Source organism: Saimiri boliviensis, chromosome 4, assembly GCF_048565385.1.
Source record: "Saimiri boliviensis isolate mSaiBol1 chromosome 4, mSaiBol1.pri, whole genome shotgun sequence".
NCBI lineage: Eukaryota > Metazoa > Chordata > Mammalia > Primates > Cebidae > Saimiri > Saimiri boliviensis.
The window spans coordinates 21,629,173-21,652,173 of record NC_133452.1 but is presented as its reverse complement, the minus strand read 5'-3'; the positions used below and the strand labels follow the sequence as shown (position 1 = coordinate 21,652,173).

Here is a 23,001-nt window from a genome sequence, read left to right as displayed (position 1 = left end):
AGACTTGTTCAAATAGTTAACATAATTACCAAATTTTAAGATTCTGATCCAAGGGTGTGTTGGGCAGGCAGGAGTAATGTTAAGTTCTCCCTTTTTCTGTAAGTTTGAATGATTACGAGTATTTCTGCAATAAATAAAATCACTATGCAAATGGTTCAGGGTTATCCAATTTGCTGCCTATTTTAGTCACGCTCATTTTCAGTCATTGACATGTCCCACTGATGTTGGAGGGCATGGTTTCTGGATGAACAGGAGGTAAGAATGGTTGAAAGATTGCCCACGTTTTCTCTGCCCCTAGTACATCTACTCAGCGACCTACCAGACTACCTTCCTTCTGACTCAGGGGGACATGAAAAATAGCATTTGACACCTAGGATGGTAAAAATCAGAAATCAGGAGCCCCAGCCTCCTCCTCGATGGCTGACAGTGCAGAGCAGAAGGGAAAGGAAAGGAATGAAGGAAGGGAGAGGCTTGTTAAACGTCTGCCTACATCTTGGTCTCCATTGTTTTCTCATTACAGCCTAGCTGGGGAACATCTTACCTAAAAACCCGTTCGTTGGAAATTCTATCTCCTTTGGAGCATTTTTGTGTCTTTTCATATGTCCTGGAAAGAAATACTAAATTAAATTTAATTTTAATTTTAATTTAATTTACTTTTAAATTTAATTTAAATTCTGAATAAAAGGCCTTATATAAACTGACTAAAAAGAGCTTAACCAGGCAAAAGTAGGTTAAATAGAACAAGGAAAGGCACTTTCAAATATACAAAACAAACCTATCATTAGAGAAAAAAAATTCTGGGCTCACTTCAGCAGCATGCATACTAAAATTGGAACAATACAGAGAATGCTAGCACAGCCCCTGTGCAAGGATGATGTGCAAATTTGTGAAATGGTCCATATTTTTAAAAAGCAGTCAATAAAAAAAAACTAAAAGTTCAATAAATGTGTAATGTAAATACTAAATAAAGTTAGGTAACGCCCTTGGAGGAACTAATTTTTTTCATCATGGAACTGCTCTCAAATGCCAAGAAAATATAGAACAGTAAAATGAAACCTGGACTCTCAAAGGTCTAGAAGCTGAATTTTATGCAAACTCTTCATTGAGCAAATGAATCTTTTTTTTTTTTAATAGAGACGAAGTCTCATGCAGTTGCCCAGGCTGGAGAGCAGTGGTGTAATCTCAGCTCACTGCAACCTCCACCTCTCGAGTTCAAGCAATTCTCCTACCTCAGCCTCCCGAGTAGCTGAGACTACAGGTGCATGCTGCCACGCCCAGCTAATTCTTTATATTTTAGTAGAGACAGGGTTTTAACGTGTGGCCCAGGCTGGTCTCAAACTCCTGGGCTCAGGCAATCCGCCCACCTTGGCCTCCAATAGTGCTAGGCTCATTAGGCGTGAGCCACTGCATCCTGGCCAAGCAAATGAATCTTTAAGAAACTGGTTTTAGCTTTGCGCGGTGGCAGTATCGTAGCCAGTGAGGTTTATCTGAGGCGCGATTATTGCTAATTGAAAACTTTTCCCAATATCCCGCCATGACGACTTGAAATACAGTCGGCATTGGCAATTTTTGACAGTCTCTATGGAGACTGAATTTCAAAATTAAAAAAAAGAAAGAAAGAAACTGGTTTTAGGCCAACTGGCTTCTCAGCAGGGCCATTGTGGTGATAGCATGAGATTTAATGAAAGTAAATCTCCCAGCCTAGTGCCTAGCACATAGTGGACATTCGCTCAATAATATTTTGTTGAATAAATGTTCAGTCACTTAGCCAAGCCAACTCAGCTATCCCATTGGGTTCTGGTTGCCAAGGGGTAGCATGGGTTATCATCATGGGTAATTCTAAGATTACACAAAGACTATTCCTAGAAAAACCAAACCCCGGGCAAACAAAAATCCCAGAATGCTGGGATTTGCTCTCTAACCTTTTGCAAAAGGGTTAATTAGAGTTACAACTGAGTTGCTCTGACGATTAAATGAAATTATGTTCATTCTTTTAAAAAATATTGATTGTTGGGAGCAGTGGCTCATGCCTGTAATCCCAGCACTTGGAAGGCTGAGGCAGGCAGATCACTTGACACCCAGAGTTTGAGACCAGCTTGGCCAACATGGTGAAACCCTGTCTCTACCAAAAATACAAAAATTAGCTGGGTGTGGTGGTGCACACCTATAGTCCCAGCTACTTGGGAGGCTGAGACAGAAGAATTGATTAAATCTGGGAGGAAGAGGCTGCAGTGAGCCAAGATTGTGCCACTGCACTCCAGCCTGGGTGACAGTGAGACTGTCTTGAAAAAAAAATTCCCACCCCTGCAACATTACCCCCTCCAACATTCCCCCTGACATGCCCCCCCACACACATTTTTCCCCTCAACATTAAAAAAAAGAAAGAAAAAAAAGATCGTGTATTCTCAGCACTGCAAGGATTGTTCTCGTGCTTGGTTGATGGTGGTGATCAGACCAGCCAAGGTCTCAGCCCCCATGGAACTTACATCCCCCTATGAAGCCCCTGACATGCAATCCTGCCATCACCTAGCACTGGGACTCGCCTCTGGGTGGTTGCCCTGGAAAGAGCAGCCAGCTTGGAAGTCAGACTGATGCCCACTGCAGGCCAGCCTCCACCACTTGGCAGCTATTCACCTGTCAGAGTTCAGTGTCCTGGGAAAAGCTTCAGAGCAGCAGTCCTGGCCCGCAAATGGATATAAAAACGCTCACCTTGCAGGGAGTCTGTGAAGGTGAAATGAGACATACTGAGTAGAAAGTACAATATGTGGCACATACCAGGTGCTCAATCCTTGGTAGTCCTTTATTACCTTGATGAACAAATAGATCAAAAGAGGATCAATAAAGAGGTGTAAAGCCCCCCACAGGGGTGAGCCACCGCACCCATCCCTAGGATCGCGTGAGCTCAAGTTTGAGATCAGCCTAGGAAACAGAGAGACCCCCGTCTCTACAAAAAGAAGAAAGAAAAAATTAGCTGAGTGTGGTTGCACATGCCTATAGTCCCGGCTACGCGGGAGGCTGCGACAGGAGACTCACTTGAGCCTGGGTGGTCGAGGCCAGGGTGAGCCATGATGGCACCACTGCACTCCAGCCTGCATGACAGAGTGAGACTTTGTTTCACAACAACAACAACAACAAAAGGGACAGAGAGAGAAAGAGAAAAAGACCTAGCACCAGCACAGAGAATAAGGCACATCATTGTGAAATTTCAGAGCAGTAGGGTTAAATAGGAGAGACTTTTGTTTTGTTTTGTTTGAGACAACCTCACTCTGTCACCCAGGCTGGAGTGCAGTGTCGTGATCTCAGCTCACTGAACCTCTACCTCCTGGGTTCAAGCAATTCTTCAGCATCCCAAGTAGCTGGAATTACAGGTATGCACCACCATGCCTGGCTAATTATTTGTATTTTTAGCAGAGATGAGGTTTTGCCATGTTGGCCAGGCTGGTCTGGATCTCCTCACCTCAAGTGATCCACCTGCCTCGGCCTCCCAAAGTTCCGGGATTACCGGGGTGAGCAACCATGCCTGGCTGGCATGCATTGACTTTTCTTTTTTCTTTTTTTTTGAGACAAAGTCTGGATCTGTCACCCAAGCTGGAGTACAGTGGCACTATCTTGGCTCACTGCAACCTCTGCCTTCCGGGTTCAAGAGATTCTCCTGCCTCAGCCTCCCCAGTATCTGGGACTACAGGCGCCTGCCACCACGCCTGGCTAATTTTTGTATTTTTAATAGAGACAGGGTTTCACCATATTAGCCAGGCTGGTCTCGAACTTCTGACCTTGTGATCCATCCGCCTTGGCCTCCCAAAATGCTGGGATTATAGGCATGAGCCACTGCGCCTGGCCGGAATTGACTTTTCAATAGGGACACTAGCATCCAGGAAACAACAGCACAGAGATTCTGAGGGCAAATGATTTCCGACCTAGAACCCTCAGGTAAGGGTCAGATGGACTGGAAACATAGAAGGAGTCAAAGCATTCACATTGCCTACACCCCCGTGCTGCAAGCTCCCAGGGACGTGCTCCGCTAAAACAGGGAATGAGCAAAGGAACGAGCAAAGGAACGAGCAAAGGAATGAGCAAAGCTCAACCAAGTCAGACAGGGCTCCCGAAGGCATGTTTCAAAGAAGGAAGAAACGGGACCGACTCATGAGCCTGAGGACTTCATCCTCCCGTGGGGAGTGTCACGGTCCTGTCAGAGGTTGGACCAGAATAATGGACGGGGACATAGAGAAGCGAGCAAACTTTAAAAAGAAAACAAGAAGTCACCGTGCGTGGTGGCTCATGCCTGTAATCCCAACAATATGGGAGGCCGAGGTGGGCGGATCACCTGGGAATTCGAGACCTGCCTGACCAACATGAAGAAACCCTGTCTCTACTGAAAATACAAAATTAGCCAGGTGTGGTGGAGCATGCCTATAATCCCAGTTACTTGGAAGGCTGAGGCAGAAGAATCACTTGAACCCAGGAGGCAGAGCTTGCGGTGAGTTGAGATCATACCACTGCACTCCAGCCTGCTGATGAGGGTGACACTCCATCAGAGAAAAGAAGGGGAGGAGAGAGGTAGGAAGGCAGGAAAGGGAAAGAAAAGAAAGGAAGGGAGGAAGGGAGGGAGGGAGGGAAGGAAGGAAGGAAGGAAGGAAGAAGGAAGGAAGGAAGGAGGAAGGAAGGAAGGAAGGAAGAAGGAAGGAAGGAAGAAGGAAGGAAGGAAGGAGGAAGGAAGGAAGGAGGAAGGAAGGAAGGAAGGAAGAAGGAAGGAAGGAGGAAGGAAGGAAGAAGGAAGGAAGGAGGAAGGAAGGAAGAAGGAAGGAAGGAAGGAAGGAGAAAGGAAGGAAGGAAGGAAGGAAGAAGGAAGGAAGGAGGAAGGAAGGAAGGAAGAAGGAAGGAAGGAGGAAGGAAGGAAGGAAGGAAGAAGGAAGGAAGGAGGAAGGAAGGAAGGAAGAAGGAAGGAAGGAGGAAGGAAGGAAGGAAGGAAGAAGGAAGGAAGGAAGGAAGGAGGGAAGGAAGGAAGAAGGAAGGAAGGAAGGAAGAAGGAAGGAGGGAAGGAAGGAAGGAAGGAAGGAAGGAAGGAAAAAGAAATGTGATTATAGTACACGATCATGTCAGCAGTGATATAAATGAAGCCATAAATTAGAATGTAACTGTCGTGGCCACTGAGGTGACCCAAGAAGACCTCCTTTCAAAGAACAACCTTGAGGGATGTGTTCCCACTTCAGCGTCCCTGGCTGTCTTCGTGGAAAGGTCCCCTCCTCTGGGCTGCTGTCAGCCAACGGCTGAGCAGGGCAGGAAGACTGGGGTGGCCATCGCTGTTCACTGCAGGACTTCCCCAGTGGGCGCTCTGTTCTCTGGGTCTCCCCATGGACCTGATGGGGAATTTCTCAGACTAGGCTGAAGCCTGAAGCTCTCCGACTTGACCTCCCCCGCAGCTGCCCTCCTTCTCAGGCTCCATCCTCCGCAGGCCTCCTGCCCAGGAGATCTTCTGTCTTTCTGATTCTGTCTTGGGAAACCAAACTGTCAGAGGATGGAACTAACACAATCACTATGTTAGGAGAAGAGAAGGAGGAAAATTGGGGGTTAGAGGCAGAAAGCGGTGTTAGGTTCTTTTAGTTTAGATGTAGTATTCCCTCACCAATCTACAGCCCAACCCTAGCCCCTCTCCCCAGTCTCACTCCTCCCTGTTGTCAGAACGTGGCTGGAGCCACTGGTTCTAAGTGTAGCTCATTTCTCTGCCAGAGAAGACACCCTAAAGCTGTATCCAGAAAGCACCTGAAGAATACACTCATGGATCCCAAGGAGGAGACAAAGGGATCCCAAGCCAACTGCTTCCCAACTTTATCTGGGGACTCCTTGCCAGAAAGCGTATGATGTGTTTATAGTGAAGTGAGTACTTACTTCTTTTTTTCTTCAGAGACGTCAGCAGCCAGTCAAACTAGTCAAACGCTGTCCTCCCACATGGCTAAGTGCACTGAATGAAGAGGACGAGGACAAAGAGCAGAAAGAGATGATTGCAAGTCAGCTCCCTCCTCCTCTTCCCCACCTCCCCCGCAGCTGCGACTACTGCTCTGCGGCCACTTGGGTCTTGAGACAGCTGCCCCAGAGGCCCCCAGCCTCCTGCTGCGTACCTTCCTTCCAGAGCAGTCGGGCTGGGTGGAATGAGGCAGGGAGGTGGCAGGTGTGTGCATAAGTATGCCCGTGTGTGTGCACATGGCAGAAACCACACAGCATCACAGCACATAGTCATAGGAAGAGCAAGAGTATTCCAGCTGGACTCAGTGGCTCCCGCCTGTAATCCCAGCACTTTGGGAGGCCAAGGCAAGTGGATCACGAGATCAGGAGATTGAGACCATCTGGCCAACACAGCGAAACCCCATCTCTACTAAATACAAAATATTAGCCTGGCATAGTGGCACATGCCTGTAATCCCAGCTACTCAGGAAGCTGAGGCAGGAGAATTCCTTGAACTGGAGAGGCAGAGGTGCAGTGAGCCAAGATCGAGACGCTGCACTGCAGCCTGGGTGACAGACCGAGACTCCATCTCAAAACTAAAAAAAAAAAAGTATTCCCCACTTGGTGTGTCTGTCTACCCAGCTTTCATATTAAGCCAGTGAAGAGCTTTCCTCGTCTACTTCTGGTCTTGCAATAGATGGAGGAATACAGCAGCACACTGAATGGCTTGGGGGGATATATCATATCTATGTAAGTTTTTTTAAAGTGCAGTAACCAGGAGCAGCCAGAAATTCCAAAATGCCTGCCCTTAAACCTGTGAGGTAGCCATAGTCTGTTAGCAGGAATAGCATATCATCCACTTCAAGCCAAGGATAAAATCATTCCAGTGACCAATATAGGAACTACCAGAAGAATTTTGATGACAAGAACCAATAGGCAGGCTAAATTTTATAACTTTTTTATTATATGAAAGTAATACATGGCCAGGCAAGGCGGCTCATGCCTGTAATCCCAGTAACTTAGAAAGCCAAGGTGGGCAGATCATCTGGGGTCAGGAGACCAGCCTGGTCAACACTGTGAAACCCCGTCTCTACTAAAAATACAAAAATTAGTCAGGGGTGGTGGCGCACGCCTTTAGTCCCAGCTACACAGGAGGCTGAGGCATGAGAATCTCTTGATTTCGGAAGGTGGAGGTTGCAGTGAGTTGAGATCGTGACATTGCACTCCAGCCTGGGTAACAGAGTGAGACTCCATCTCAAAAAAAAAAAAAAAAAAAAAAAAGTAAGTAATACATTCTCTACTGTATAAAAATAAAATTTATAAGCAAGGATAAAATAACCATTATTGTATAACCTAACCCAGAGGCACCCATTACTTTGTTTCCTTTTAGTCTTGTTTCAAATAATTTTCCAGAGCTTTGAAATCTTATACATCATGTCATATCCTGATTTTCCACTTAAAATTTTATCAAATGAGTTTCCTTGAACCATTACAAACTCCTGTTTTGAAGTCTGTATAATATTCCAACTCATGGAAGTAGCATAATTTGCCCAACCATTCTTCTTCATTGGACCTTTAATGTTATTTCAAGATTTTCAAATTCAAACAAATGCTACAATGAACTTTTAGTGTATAAATCTTTGTCCTCATTTCTGATAATTTTCTCCCAGTAGAGTCCCGATAGAAATGGCGCTCCTCAGCCAAAGGGTGTGAACATTTTTAAGGCCAAGTAAATCTTTTTAAAGACAGATTTGAAAAAGTTTGTTTAATATTCAATACTTCTTCAAACAAAATGAACAAACCAGCAAGTGTGTGCCCATTACCCATTATCCAGCTTCAGGAAACATCTTACCTCCACTGCTAATGCCACTGCGTACCTCTCCCACATCCACGCCCCCCTCTCAACTTCAGAGGTAGCCATTTTTCTGCATTTGTGTTCTTTGGATTATTTAAAGGTGCAGAACTTCGAGGATATATGGTCTTCCTGTTAGAGAATAAGAGAGAACAAGAGAAAGGGAGGGAGGGTTCCGACAGAAGTGTTGAACCCCATAGGAAGACATAGGTTTGAGGTAGGGCTGCACTGGAGTCCAGCCTCCAATACTTGCCGTCTCTGGCTTTAGAAAAGTTGCCTTGCCATATCCAAAGTCCTGTTTGTTTAGCTGGAAAAGAGGTTCTATCTCCCCGCTGTGGTTGTGGCATGGTTTAGCCAAGATAAGCATCTAGCATCCTCCAAGGATAGCATATGACTTAACAGAGTGGCCTCTGGTGATGGGGGTCCCAGGCAATGCCGCTTTCTAGGATCATAGCCAGAGAACACTCTGTAGGTTTTGCTGTGGGCGCAGTATTGATGCTGCCCTTGCTGCTTTTCCCAGAACAGTGAGAGGCTGTTTCTGTTTGGCTGATCGGTTGGTTTGTTCTTCTTGTTGCTTGTTTTTCTCTCTCTCTTTTCCACAGTTTTCCTTGAGTTCTAAAACAGACATTCATCAGATGTCTGAGTAGTTTTCTTACAGATAATTCCAGTAGTAGATGTTTTCCCCCTTTTTGACTTTTCAAGTGAAAGTGAAATTCTTTGAGCATGTACCAATCCTGCAACCCTGGACTTACCTCCTTATGTTCTTACCAAATGAGCAAAGAAGCACCAGCAGTTTTCAGTGCAAACACATAATTAAGGTAGTCAGATGTCTGGATGACGGACTTGGCGATCTACAATGAGCAGGTGTCTCAGATTCTGTTTGTGTTACTGAAGTCTCAGGTTGCTTGCATGGGTTGGAAATTGCAGGGATTATAAGCATTAAAAATGGAAGTTTACTTCTGTAAGGAACTTTAGCAGTAATCTAGTGATAGTCAATGGATGTTAACTTTCTTTTATTAGGAACATCCCCAAAATTATGATTCTATTCTAAAGAATGTACCTTTCTCTAAAAAGAACCCACATGCACATCCACATAACATCAACGGATTTGAGATCTCCCTGAAGTGAATTCATGGACCCTCCATTAAGAGTCCTGTATTAGATCATGCCACTGCACTCCAGCCTGGGCAACATAGAAGACTTTGTCTCTAAAACAATTAAATTAAATAATTTTTAAAAGAATTTCATTATCCAGGCTATCCAGGCATGGTGATGGGCACCTGTAGTCCCAGTTACTCAGGAGGCTGAGGCAGAAGAATCACTTGAACCCTGGAGGCAGAGGTTGCAGTGAGCCAAGATGGTGCCACTGCACTCCAGCCTGGACGACAGAGCTTAAAAAAAAAAAAAAAAAAAAAAAAAAGAATTCTGTATTAGTTTGCGTAAGGCTGCCATACAGAGAATCACAAACTGGGGTGGTGGAGAGGGAGCTTAAACAGCAGAAATTAATTTTCTCACTGTCTCAGAGGCTTGAAGTCATATATCCAAGTGACAGAGATGAAGGCTTCGGCAGGATTGATGCCTCCAGGGATCTCTCTCCTTGGCTTGAGGCTCACTGTCTTCTTCCAGTGTCTTCCCATGGCCGTCCCTGTGTGTGTCTGTGTCCTAACCCTCTCTTCTAGAATGACAACAGTCATACTGAATTAGAGTCCACCCTTGTGACTCATTTTAATTTAATTACATCTTTAAAAACCCTGTCTCCAATTACAGTCATATTCTGAGGTCCTGGGGATTAGGGTTTCAGCATATAAATTTGGGGGGATGGAATACAAATCAACCCATAACAAATCTCTAAGCTAGTTAGAGATTTGAACCCAGAGCAGTCCAGGAACTCAACCACAGGCACATGAGTGTTTAGCAGCAGAGGCAGAACCACGGCCAAGGGGTCCCATCACCCAGGCTTCCATATCACTTGTGCCTTCTCCATGTGCTTTGTCAGACCACGTCGTGCTGTTCCAGGAGCCTATGGAGTGGAGTCGAGGGTCTGACTTGGGGGCTGAGGTGTGAGTGGAGGTGCTGTTTTTGCCCCAGGTCTCTGACGGCATCAGGATGAGACTTCAGCGCCAGGATGCTCTGCTTCCTCCAGATGCTTGGGCAATTCCCAGGACAATACCAAAAAAGTCAGCTCCTAATGACGGCTTCTTGAGGATCAGTGGGGCAGTTATGGAGTGCTGATGTGGTCCAGTGTGATCTTTCCTCTATCAGCAGGATTCAGGGTCCTCTGGGCCAATAGTCCCTACGACTTCAGAAATGAAAGATTTTACTAACAAATATTTAGAATATGTCTGCATGTCAGCATCAAATGTTCTTCAGTCTTGGTGTCCAGCGGCCCCTGCTCTCTCTCCTTCTAGGTGTATGTCATGTCTTTTCCAGGATCCTTTGAGGATGGCCACACCCCCTGCCACCATGGCCACAGTCTGTCTACCTAGTGACATCCATCAGAGATGGCAATTCTCTTGAGCTGTTGCCTCCGTTCTGTATGACATCTATTCTAATGCTCTCTTTGAATGTCTCTATTTAAGATCATTTTATTTTGGGTCTGTTTTTGGAGCAGATTGTTACTTCACACTTCACTTTCTGCTCCGTGTGTGTGTGTGTGTCTGTGTGTGTGTACATGCCTGTAATCGGTGCCTCTGTGTGTGTGTGTGTGTGTGTGTGTGTGTGTGTGTGTGTGGTATTCCTCTGTTGTTTTCAACACCTCCCAGTTGGGGATCATTTGTAAATTTAGTTAATGAGCATTTAACACATTCCCTTTGATGAAGCTGTTAAATCCGAGTGCACACTGGCATCCTCCCAGACCTCTCCCGCCTCTCAAGCCATTTGTGTTTCCCTCTTTTCAACTTGCTTAGTTATGGTTTCTTGTTTGTGGGCACAGTATGGAACTAACCTTTAGTCCTCTCTGGAAAAAGTAGGGCTTGAGTTTCGTAAGAAAAACTTAAGTCTGTATTTAAAGCAAATCCGCTTTTCTGGTGGGCTTTCCTTCTCACCAAACAAAATAAACTGGAAACAGAAGGGTATTTTATAATCGCCCTACCTGATCGTGCATGTGGCAGGAGGGACAGCAGCTAGAGCTGTCGGCTTTTGCAAGAACAAGCACCAAGCTCAAAACCCGTGGGCTCTGGCTGTCAGGGAGTTTCCCTGGATTTAATTATAACTTGATCTCTGAAGAGGGAGTGTATGTCAAGTGTGCTTTTCAATCACTTCGAGAAATCAGAGTAAATGACAGAGCGGCCCTGGGATTTGCCTGTGAGATGAGCCCTCATTACCATTTCCTATAGTAGAGGCATCACGGGAATCAGCCCAACCCTGCGACAGTGGCAGGAACACAGGCTGTCTCCAAAGATGCAGATTAGAAAAGAAACAGCTCCCAGACGGCTCTAAAAATCAATTCTCTAAAATTCAATATAATTAAAAATATAGAACTGAACCAAAGGAAGGGGTTGAACCATATATGCCTCTGCACATGAAACAGTCAACCATCTTTCAACATAAAAAATCCTGGCGGGAAGCAGTGGCTCACGCCTGTAATCTCAGCACTTTGAGGGACTGAGGTGGGTGGATCACGAGGTCAGGAAATCGAGACCATCCTGGCTAATATGGTGAAACCCTGTCTCTACTAAAAACACAAAAAATGGCCAGGCGCGGTGGCTCACGCTTGTAATCCCAGCACTTTGGGAGGCCGAGGCGGGCGGATCACGAGGTCAAGAGATCGAGACCATGGCAAAACCCCGTCTCTACTAAAAAAAAAAAAAACACAAAAATTAGCTGGGCATGGCAGCACACACCTGTAGTCCCAGCTACTCGGGAGGCTGAGGCAGGAGAATTGCTTGAACCTGGGTGGCAGAGGTTGCAGTGAGCTGAGATCGTGCCATTGCACTCTAGCCTGGGCGACAGTGTGAGACACCATCAAAAAAAAAAAAAAAAAAAAAAAATCCTGCCACTGTTTTATTCCTTATCTACCGCATGCGTGCTCCTTGCTTGCCATTCCCGACTTCAAAAATATTTGACTTCTATCATTTCCTACACCTCAGCAAATCCCACGCCAACACTAGAGCCATCACAGACACACACAGAATACACACGTGTGTACACACACATACATGTACACATACACGTACACACACACACATACACACATACACTCTCCAGGCTGAGGCTACTCTAAGATCAGAAAAATGTCCTGGGAGTAATTAGATTGACACTTCCAACCTGGTTCTTAGCAGCTGGCCCCAGAGTCTGTGTTTCTAAATGTGAACAGCGCATGTTGCCTGAATTATTGGCATCAAAGCCTGGATACCAAACACAACTGACCAGAGAGATCTCATCTCCTACCCTTTAGGTTACTAGAGAGGCAGTCAGGTGGAGACAGCTGAATCCCACACGGCGCACAATTTAGGGCATACCTGTGCCCTTATTCTTTTTCACTGTGCCAAAAACACAAAACAAAACGAAGCGCTAGAATACGACATGAGTTTCAAGGGATTGTTTGCATTCATTCCCAGCCCTGGTCACCTCACAATCCATAACTGAGATGCATTTGATACTTTGAGCTGATGGAAGGCAAGAAAAGAGAAGGGAGGGCTGGCTGGTGTTGACTCAGGTGGGGACAATGGCACACTTGGTGCCAACACCCCGCTGGTCCCTTCCCGTGGAAAGGCGTGAGCCTACCTAACTTCACATGCTTCACAATCTCAAGCCTATGGCCTCTAACCTCATTTTTGTCACTATTTTCCTTTCCTGTTGACTTTGGGGTAAAGGTGGTAACGTGGTTAGAGGAAGGGTCTGCCCCTCAGGCATCTCTGGTAGATTTGTCTGGTCCAGGAACAACAGCTACTTCGCAGTAACCAATGCCTTTGACATGGGAAAATAAGTCACAGCTGGCTTTTAGGCAAAGGTTTCTTTTTGAGCCCGATTAGCCTTAGAGGCATAGACAATGGTGACTGAAAAGGCTGTCAGACCTGGAGAACATCTGAAACACAGGAACCTAGAAAGAAGTGCAGTGAATTTTGTGTGTTGATGAATAGGGTCCAGGGGATTAGGTACCCTTTGACAAATTACCAGAGCGTGATTGCATTTCTATCCTGACAGCATAAACATCTTGTTAGCCTCTGTGAACACAAATGACAGCCGTGAGCTCTGTGAGAAAAATATTTTGTTGTTGTTTTTGTCATTTGAGGCAGTCTCGCTCTGTTGCCCAGGCTTGAGCGCAGTGGCACAATCTTGGCTCACTGCAACCTCCGCCTCCCTGGTTCAAGCTGTTCTCCTGCCTCAGCCTCCCCCGAGTAGCTGGGATTACAGGCATGCGCCACCACACCAAGCTAATTTTTGTATTTCTAGTGGATATGGGGGGTTTCACTATGTTGGCCAGACTGGTCTCAGACTCCTGACCTCAGGTGATCTGCCCGGCCTCCCAAAGTGCTGGGATACCAGGCATAAGCCACCATGCCCGGCCTCCTGTGAGGAAAATCTAAGTGTTAATGAAATATTTAGTTTTTATCTGTGATCACAGCCAACACCCTTTAGCCTTTATGTCTTTGATTTTTAAATATATAGGGAAAATTTCTCTTCTCTCTCCCAGTTGAGAACTGGGAATTAATGAAAAGTTTCTTATAAACTTCTGTATGTTTTATGAAAGAGATAAAAGGCTTTTCTTCATGCTTGCCTTCTTCCACTTTCTCTCTCTCTCTCTCTCTCTCTGAGATGATACTGCTCTGTTGCCTAGGCTAGAGGGCAACAGTACAAATCATGCTTCACGGCAGCCTCAACCGCCCCTGCTCAAGCGATCCTCCTGCATCAGCCTCCAGAGTAGCTGGGACTATAGACACACGCCACCATGCCTGGCTAATTTCTTGGTTTGGTTTGGTTTTGTAGAGACAGGGTCTTGCCATTTGCCTAGGCTGCTCCTGAATTCCTGGGCTCCACCAGTCCTCCCTCCTCAGCCTCTCAAAGTGCTAAGATTACAGGTGTGAGTCACCTCACCCAACTCACTTTATTCTTCACATTATTTCATCCTGCACTGTTTCCAGCATTTTCCTTTTCACCTGTGATATCCAAGCCAAATGAACTGGAAATAACCACATTAGCACTCTTTTTAATAAGGTGCAAGGTGATTAGGACATTTTGTGGTGCTCATTCTCTTTCTTGGTGTTTTTAGAATATTATGTGATCTGTGCCCATATTCTTTTAAATATTTTTCATATTGAAGAGTGACTATCATAAAGAGTACATTGTGACTGCAATGTTGCTTTTTGATCCTCACATTACTGGCCACCATTGGAAAATCTTCACAGTATCTTGAAATTTGTGGTCCAACCCATGAGGTCAGGACTGGGAGCCAGGAGGCCGTGAGTATCAGCCTCCCACATACTTGCATTTCCTGACAGGCAGCTCAGGTGCTGTCACACTGAGGGGGCACAGTATGACATGTTTCGGTGTGTCCTTGATATTAGATAAACCTGAACTTCTGCAATTTGAGAACCCTGAAGTAATATCATTGCTTGGACTGTTTCCCTCACTTGTTTGGAATAAAGTTCAAGATAGTTTAATTCCTATTTAGCAAAACACAAATTATATCACAAAAGAAAAAAATATTTAACTTTATTACAAAATGCCAAGGCTTTTGATATGGCTGAGAGCCAATGGATTTCTTCTGTGGTGTATTTTATCTTGAATTCTTCTTGCTAGCTTCAATTAGGGAAAAAAAAGAAGAAGAAGAATTTTGCTGAGACCGTTGGAAAAGAGGCTCTTCTTTGTATAATTTCTAAGATGACTGGTTTAAGCCCAGAGCTGCTGATGATCATCTTCCCACCGTACCAAAAAGCCTGCCTAGGCCAGTCTCGGTAGCTCATGCCTGTAATCCCAGCACTTTGGGAAGCCAAAGCAGGTGGATCACCTGAGGTCAGGAGTTTGAGACCAACTTCACCAACATGGAGAAACCTGGTCTCAAATTTAAAAAATAGAAAATTAGCCAGTCATGTTGGTGCATGCCTGTAATACCAGTTACTCGGGAGGCTGATGCAGGAGAATAGCTTGAACCTGGGAGGCAGAGGTTGCGGTGAGCTGAGATAGTGTCATTGCACTCCAGCCCGGGCAACAAGAGTGAAAGTCTGCCTAAGATAAAATCAGCACAGAGAGGCCGGGCGCGGTGGCTCAAGCCTGTAATCCCAGCACTTTGGGAGGCAGAGGTGGGTAGATCACGAGGTCGAGAGATCGAGACCATCGTGGTGAACATGGTGAAACCCCGTCTCTACTAAAAATACAAAACATTAGCTGGGCATGGTGGCACATGCCTGTAATCCCAGCTACTCAGGAGGCTGAGGCAGGAGAATTGCTTGAACCCAGGAGGCGGAGGTTGCGGTGAGCCGCGATCGTGCCATTGCACTCCAGCCTGGGTAACAAGAGCGAAACTCCGTCTCAAAAAAAAAAATCAGCACAGAGAAAGCAGGGCTTAGGTAAAGAGAGACGCAGATCCCCAATTACAACCCAAGCACTTGGCCCCAGTCCTGATATTTCAGTGATGGGAACCAATCAGTTCCCAATAGGGGCCGGCTCAGTGGCTCACACCTGTAATCCCAGCACTTTGGGAGGCTGAGGCAGGTGAATCACTTGAGGTCAGGAGTTCTAGGCCAGCCTGGCCAACATATTAAAACCCCATCTCTAATAAAAATACAAAAAATTAGCCAGACGTGGTGGTGGGCACCTGTAATCCCAGCTACTCAGAAGGCTGAGGCAGGAGAATCGCTTGAATCCAGAATGCAAAAGTTGCAGTGAGCTGAGATCACACCATTGCACCCTATCCTGGGCAACAAGAGCAAAACTCTGTCTCGAAAAAATAAAAAGAAAGAAAGAAAGAGAGAGAGAGAAAAGGAAGGAAGGAATGAAGGAAGGGAGGAAGGAAGGAAGGAAGGAAAAGAAAGAAAGAAAGAAAGAGAGAGAGAGAGAGAGTTCCCAATGTGACCAAGGTCACTTGCTAAAAAGAGATCCCACACTCACCAGCTACCTAAACCCAAACCTTTCCATCTCCATCCTACAGTTGTGTTTCATCCTTTTTAATGTAACCCCAGTACAGTTCTCATCCACAACATCAGAGCCCAGGAATCAATTACTTCAGGCCTGCAGCATCCAGGACATCTAAGGAGAGGGAAAAGCACAGCTTCAGCAGCTGCTCAAGGACCACTTCAGGGTGTGAGTTTGGGATTGGAAAGTGCAACTGCAATGGACAGAATCCGAGATGCAGTTAGGCTAGGGTAGGGACTGGGAGAAAGGGGTGACAGGGAAATTCTAGCTGTTGAGCGAATGGGTGCAGGACCCTTGTGATGATGATGATGATATATGCAGGGAGAGGAAGCCGTCCACCTTGGTACCCACCATACATCTTAGGAAAGTAAACATCATCAGAGGAAACGTAACAATCTGACTGTGTGAAGTCCTAGCAATTATGTTTCCAATGACTGCTTCCCATTTATGCCTAATTACCGTGCAACATCATAATGATTATGTACTTCATTAAGTATGTGTCAGATGAATTTAATTTCTTAGATTTTATTTGATGGCATCTGTCAACACAACACATGTGTGCTCTGGCTTCCCACTTTGTTCTTAATACATATGAATTGGTCATTTGCCTGCAACTTTTTTTTTTTTTTGAGACGGAGTTTTGCTGTTGCTGCCCAGGCTGGAGTACAATGGTGCAGTCTCGGCTCACTGCAGTCTCTGCCTCTCAGGTTCAAGCGATTCTCCTGCCTCAGCCTCCCTAGTAGCTGGGATTACAGGCGCATGCCACCGTGCCCAGCTCATCTTTTTTATTTTTTGTAGAGATGGGGTTTCACTGTGTTGCCCAGGCTGGTCTCGAACTCCTGACCTCGGGCAATCCACCCGCCTCAGCCTCCCAAAGTGCTGGGATTACTGGCATAAGACACCGCGCCTGGCATGCCTACAACTTTTTAAAAAGTTTGTAATATCTAAGCATTTGCACTTAAGGGAATGAGAGACCACAGGCTGATAAATCAGTAGCGTTGTTCCTCCAGTTTTTGTTTCCACAGAGAGGCATCACCATCGCATCTTGAGCAATGAGGACACGGCAAAAATCAGGTAGTTGATCAGTTGCTCATTCTGGCTTCAGGCAAGACCTTGCCTCAGAAAAAGAAAAAAATCGAAACAGGACTTTTTTGTTGAAAAAAAGAAAAAAGGAGAAATTCTCTTTTAAGTCAAATGAAAACCAAAAATAAAAAATAAGAATAAGGGCCGGGCGTGGTGGCTCAAGCCTGTAATCCCAGCACTTTGGGAGGCCGAGGCGGGTGGATCACGAGGTCGAGAGATCGAGACCATCCCGGTCAACATGGTGAAACCCCGTCTCTACTAAAAACACAAAAAATTAGCTGGGCATGGTGGCGCGTGCCTGTAGTCCCAGCTACTCGGGAGACTGAGGCAGGAGAATTGTCTGAACCTGGGAGGCGGAGGTTGCGGTGAGCCGAGATCGTGCCATTGCACTCCAGCCTGGGTAACAAAGAGCGAAACTCCGTCTCAAAAAAAAAAAAAATAATAAGAATAAGAAAGTCACAGCTTGGGGTATAAAGTATTTATTGTAATTGTTATTCTTGTTGTTGCTGGTTTCTCGGGGGTGCCGGGGATAAGGTTGAAGAAAAAACCCAGAAATCCAGTCTTGGAAAAGAAGAAGGAAGAGCTTAGAGCCAAGAAAAATAGATACTAGTATTTAAAAGAATTTGGTTATTTTGAGGTCCTCCTGAGAAAGAGTGGCTAGCATCTTTAACACTGGTAGCAAAATCAGGAAAAGGAATTTAGGAAAAAAACATTGAATATGGAACAGGAAGGAAGTAACGTTGTCAAATGTACTTAATGAAGTGTTTTTCAGGGTTACTTGAGATCAGAAGGTAGATGGAGCTGTCTTCTGTGATGGTCTTTTCATAGAATCATGCAGCTGAGAGAAATAGTTTAGTGTTATTTCCAGCCTCAGGGAGCTATATAACTAAACTATCTCATTTGGATGGTTATTCAATTCGGTTTTTTTAAAGCTTTTAAACCATCGTCTGCCCTGAGCTCTGAGCTTGCCTGCCATCCACAAGGGCAGAAGGTGATACATTTGCCTAGTGGCTCCCGACTATCCAGACCCTGCCTGCTCTATCCTGGGATATGGGCTAACGAAGCCTTCCACAGAAATGGGATCTTCCTTGGGATATGGCTCTTATTGCAGATATTAGCAACACTGCCTTCAGTCTCTTCCATGTGCTTATGGAAATGCACTGGCCTGTGAGACTCTACACCTCAAAAAATAGCCTTGAGGAGACTCTGCCCCGGGAAGAGGGGTATGAAGGGCATGTTACTCAAACACTGACTCTCATGGGGACTCAGCTACTCCACATGTGGCTGGGCCAGAGTTGTACCCTGGCGGCTCAGTTCCCCTCTCCAGCAAACTATCATCAGGGCAGAGCAACGGAAGTGGAATGTCAATTCCATTGATCATAGTTTCTATGCCAAGCTTTGAAAGGTCGATGTGAATCAGGTCTCGGCATGGTGGCTCATACCTGTAATCCCTGTACTTTGGGAGGCCAAGGTGGGCAGATTACCTGAGGTCAGGAGTTCAAGACCCGCCTGGCCAACATGGCGAAACCCTGTCCCTACTAAAAATACAAAAAATTAGTCAGGCTTGGTGGCATGTGCCTGCAATCCCAGCTACTCAGGAGGCTGCAGCAGGAGAACCACTTGAACCCAGGAGTTGGGGGTTATAATGAGCCGAGATCGTACCACTGCACTCCAGCCTGGGCAATAGAGTAAGACTCCATCTCAAAACAACAACAACAAAAACCCTAAAAGATCTATGTGAATCAACGGCAGCCCAGAAAGTTGGATAAGATCTACCATGATCTGTAATAATCCCAAAGGGCTCTTTTAACCTGGGTATAGTGGCCACAGAGCAACCTGCACACCCTAAATGATCCAAACCCTGCAGGTGCTCAGTGGTGCTGGGAACTCCCCTCTAGATGTTCTCAGGACCAGAGCACTCCAGACTAGCGCTCAGCAAAGATGTTGCCTTCTGTCTCTTCAGGCGTGGCGCCTTGCATGCAGCCAGAAATCAGCAACCAGTGAAACATCTGTGGGTTTGCAGCTCTATCGGATGCATGCTTGGTGTGAGGGGGTGTCCTTAGACTGTTTGCTTTCCTTCCCTTCTGAATGGAAGTGGAGTGATTGCGTCTCGAAGGTTTCAGAGATGGCATTGGATTGGCACCACATGCTTGGCCCCGGACACTGGGCAGCACTGTGTGTGGAAGCTTTCCACCTGCTTTCTGGACAGCTGTACTTTCCCAGGCAACGTGGGCAGAGCCGGAGCCAGAGACTCCGCTGGTCCTGGAGGGGGAGGGGAATTGGAGAAATCTTGTTTATGCCACTGATGCCAGGATCTAAATTTTCGGCAACCCGCATGCCAGCGCCCTTTAAGCCTGCTCAAGAGGTGCTGTGAGTTAGAATTCTAGGAGAACCCATAGGCTAGAGCTTTCCCCAAGGGACAGCAGTGCTCCAGTTTACTGTCAAGAATGCTGTTACGGTCCTTACCTTAGAACAACTACGCCAGCTATAGGAGGAAAAGCAGAGGCTCTAGTCTCTCCCTGGAACTTAGGAAATCTTTATTATTCGAGTATACTCTTTGAGCGTTAACATTTGTCAAGGGAGCAAGAGAAATCTGAGAAATCGTCATTGGCCTAATTTGGGTGGCTGAATTGATTCGTGAAAAAGCCTGTGAATTGCAACTGAGACCTTAGCATGAATCTCGGGAGGCAAAGGGAATCTATTTTCTGAAAAGCACTATACAGCTACGTCTGCCACACCTGGGCTGGCCCCACCGCTCAAAGATGCCCAAGTGGCTCCGGTCATTTCCACATTTCTAAAGTATAGTATGCTAGGATTTTGCACAAAAAAAATTGGTTCCATGGCCACAGTGGCTTTGCAGATGTGTTACTGGCCACAAGAGAAGGCAGAAAAGAATTCAAATGAGGGTCCACAGCCAAGAAACGGTCACAGGATCAACGATCAAAATGGAGACCAGTGGCAGAATCCAGGAACCGTTTAGAACACAGATTTCAGGGTCAGAGTCGTGCAAATCCTGGACCCTTTCCTTACCAGCTTGGAGAGTCTGGACAAATGAGTGAACCTCTCAGTAGGGATGGATGCCACAGCTCTTTCTCACCAGAATGAGGTCCAAATAGGAATGATAGTAATAGGTCCCTTCTCACCAGGATGTAGGATGATTAAGCAACAACTGTTGAAACGCTTTCTTAGCACCCTGCCTAGAACATAACTAAGCACGTGATACATAGTTGCTTGTTTTATTTATTATTTTTCCTGCACAGAAAAGCCTGCATGAGGCATGGAATTGCTAATGCCCCACATTTTAAATAACACCTGATAAATGGCTGTGTGGAACTGGGACCCTCAGCCTGTGTGATCAAAGCCCAAGGTCCTAATCATAAGGAGGAACGAGAGGGGAGCAAAAATGTCTTCAACATTTGAGTTGCCTTTATATCTTATTGGATGGAGAAAAGAACCAGGGGAAAGTGCTGAGTTTCTTTTTGAAGGGGTTCAACAGCTCAGTGGGGTGTTCTAGCCTCCACTCCCCATGCTCTGTACTGACACTTGCCTCTTCCAAGGAATGGGAGTTAAAAACCTCTGGGACGGCCATTTTGTGAAAATGCGTAGAATCTGGTTCCTACTTTTGAAATAGGCAAAGAAAAATTAATGGATGCCTAGTAAGTCTTTTCTACTAATAAGACTTTCAGTCTTTCTTTCTTTCTCTTTCTTTTTCTTTTCTCTCTCTCTCTCTCTCTCTGTCTCTCTCTCTCTCTTTCACACACACACACACACACACACACACACACACACACACACACCATATACATACAGTCAAATAGTGTCCTCGTTTTACAGATGAGCAAACTGAGGCCCTGATAATGAAGCACATGAGTACTGGCATTCCTGGCTACCCACTTCTAGGTGGTTTAAATGTAGCTCTGGGGGAAAAAATAGCCCTAGTCTTGATTCCACAGTTGGGTGGGCAGGCTCATTACAGAGGCATTTGAAACACTTAGAGAAAGGAGTTCTCTGTTTGCACACACACACGTGCGTACTTTATCTCTCTCTCTCTCCCAATTTTTGCTTTGTCCCCAAAATTCTGATACTCTCCTTCAGAGAGGGAGCTGAAGTAAACAAATCAACAATCAAGGCATTTTCTGAATAGAATGGATGCATTATTCTTTGGGTAAGCAGAACCCAGATTCTGATTTCTGTTCTTAACTCAGCTTCTTCTCCCTTGGAGTCATGGAGAGAAACGGAAACAAGTGATATGACTAATAAGAACCGTTCCATCTCTGTTTTAAGTACTGATCAACTGGGTCACGATCCCACGGGGCAGAGAGTTATTTTCTTGGCAGCCTGTGATACATTCAGTTTAAGCTGACGGCAGCGTATGGCAGCACAGCTCCGGCAGAAAAGCACTGTCCCCTGTCTCAGGAAGTGCGGTGGCCCGAAGAACAGGGCAGAATTGTTCCCGTCCTGCCTCTCTCCTTCAGACCCCAGCACAAAGGCGGGCTGTGTGTTGACGAGAGCCAGAACGTCACCTGGTGGGTGGGGACCACTGCTGGATTGCCCACACCTTGCCCCTTAGTGAAATTGTTAATTTTCAATATTCCCACAGTCTGTATTCCATCCTTTGCACTAGTCCAAGAGAGAGTTTGCATTTTTCTAAATAATGAAACAAAGTTTCATATTATTCTAATACCACTCACTGTACGCATTGACTTTTATAAGCCTTTTGTTAGTTACCATCAAACCTGTTGAAAATCATCGTTACTTTAAAGGAGGGAATACTTGTTAAAAAGCAAATTTCTATGGGATATTTGTGTTTTTTGGTTTTGGTTTTGGTTTTTTGACAGAGTCTCACTCTTGCCCAGACTGGAGTGCAGTGGTGTGATCTCGGCTCACCGCAGCCTCCGCCTCCCAGATTCAAGCAATTCTCCTGCATCAGCCTCCTGTGTAGCTGAGATTACAGATGCCTGCCACCACACACCAGTAATTTTTGTATTTGTAGTAGAGACGGAGTTTCACCATGTTGGCCAGGCTGATCTCAAACTCCTGACCACAGGAGATCGGCCCACCTCCACCTCCCAAAGTGCTGGGATTACAGGCTTGAGCCACCACACTGAGACCTTGTGTATTCTTAAGTATATATTTTATTTTATTCTTTTGTTGTTGTTGTTGAAACAGAATCTTGCTCTGTCACCAGGCTGAGTGTAGTGGCATGATCTCGGCTCACTGCAACCTCTGCCTCGCAGGTTCAAGCGATACTCTTGCCTCAGCCTCCTGAGTAGCTAGGACTACAGGGGCTCGCCACCACACCCTGCTGATTTTTGTATTTTTAGTAGGGATTGGGTTTCACCATGTTGGCCAGGAAGGTCTCAATCTCTTGGACCTCGTGATCTGTCCGCCTCGACCTCCCAAAGTGCTTTGATTACAGGCATGAGCCACCATACCGGGCCCTTGTTTATTCTTAAGTATGTATTTTATTTTATTTTATTTTATTTTATTTTTGAGGCGGAGTTTCACTCTTGTTACCCAGGCTGGAATGCAATGGCGCGATCTCGGCTCACCGCAACCTCCGCCTCCTGGGCTCAGGCAATTCTCCTGCCTCAGCCTCCTGAGTAGCTGGGATTACAGGCACGAGCCACCATGCCCAGCTAATTTTTTTTGTATTTTTAGTAGAGACGGGGTTTCACCATGTTGACCAGGATGGTCTCGATCTCTCGACCTCGTGATCCACCCGCCTCGGCCTCCCAAAGTGCTGGGATTACAGGCTTGAGCCACCGCGCCCGGCGCTGTATTTTATTTTTTATATTTAAAGTAGTAGCATTTACTTAGCAGTTACTATGTTCTTAAAGAATGTACAATAATATCTCATGTAACTCTATGTGATACATTGTATTCATAGCCCCATTTTATAGATGAGAAAACTGAGACTCAGTAGGATTGAGTGACTCACCCAAGAGCAATTGGTTCTAAACGCTCCTCTCTCAGACTCAAAAGACAGCTGGGACCTGCAGTCTCCCTCAACTTGCTTATCTAAAGTGTTACACGTATGTGGGCACATGTCC

General features: G+C 45.8%; 1 protein-coding gene and 2 non-coding genes across 3 annotated transcripts in view; all 3 read left to right on the top strand.

Annotated features, from left to right (window-relative positions):
- SASH1 (SAM and SH3 domain containing 1) overlaps window positions 1–23,001 on the top strand; it is a 283,962-nt gene that overhangs the window by 7,038 nt on the left and 253,923 nt on the right. The window lies entirely within an intron of this gene.
- On the top strand, window positions 800–906 carry LOC120363415 (U6 spliceosomal RNA). Its single transcript, XR_005578971.2, has one exon. It is a non-coding gene; the product is annotated as a U6 spliceosomal RNA (small nuclear RNA).
- Window positions 1,448–1,588, top strand: LOC120363337 (U4 spliceosomal RNA). The gene has a single exon (XR_005578905.2). It is a non-coding gene; the product is annotated as a U4 spliceosomal RNA (small nuclear RNA).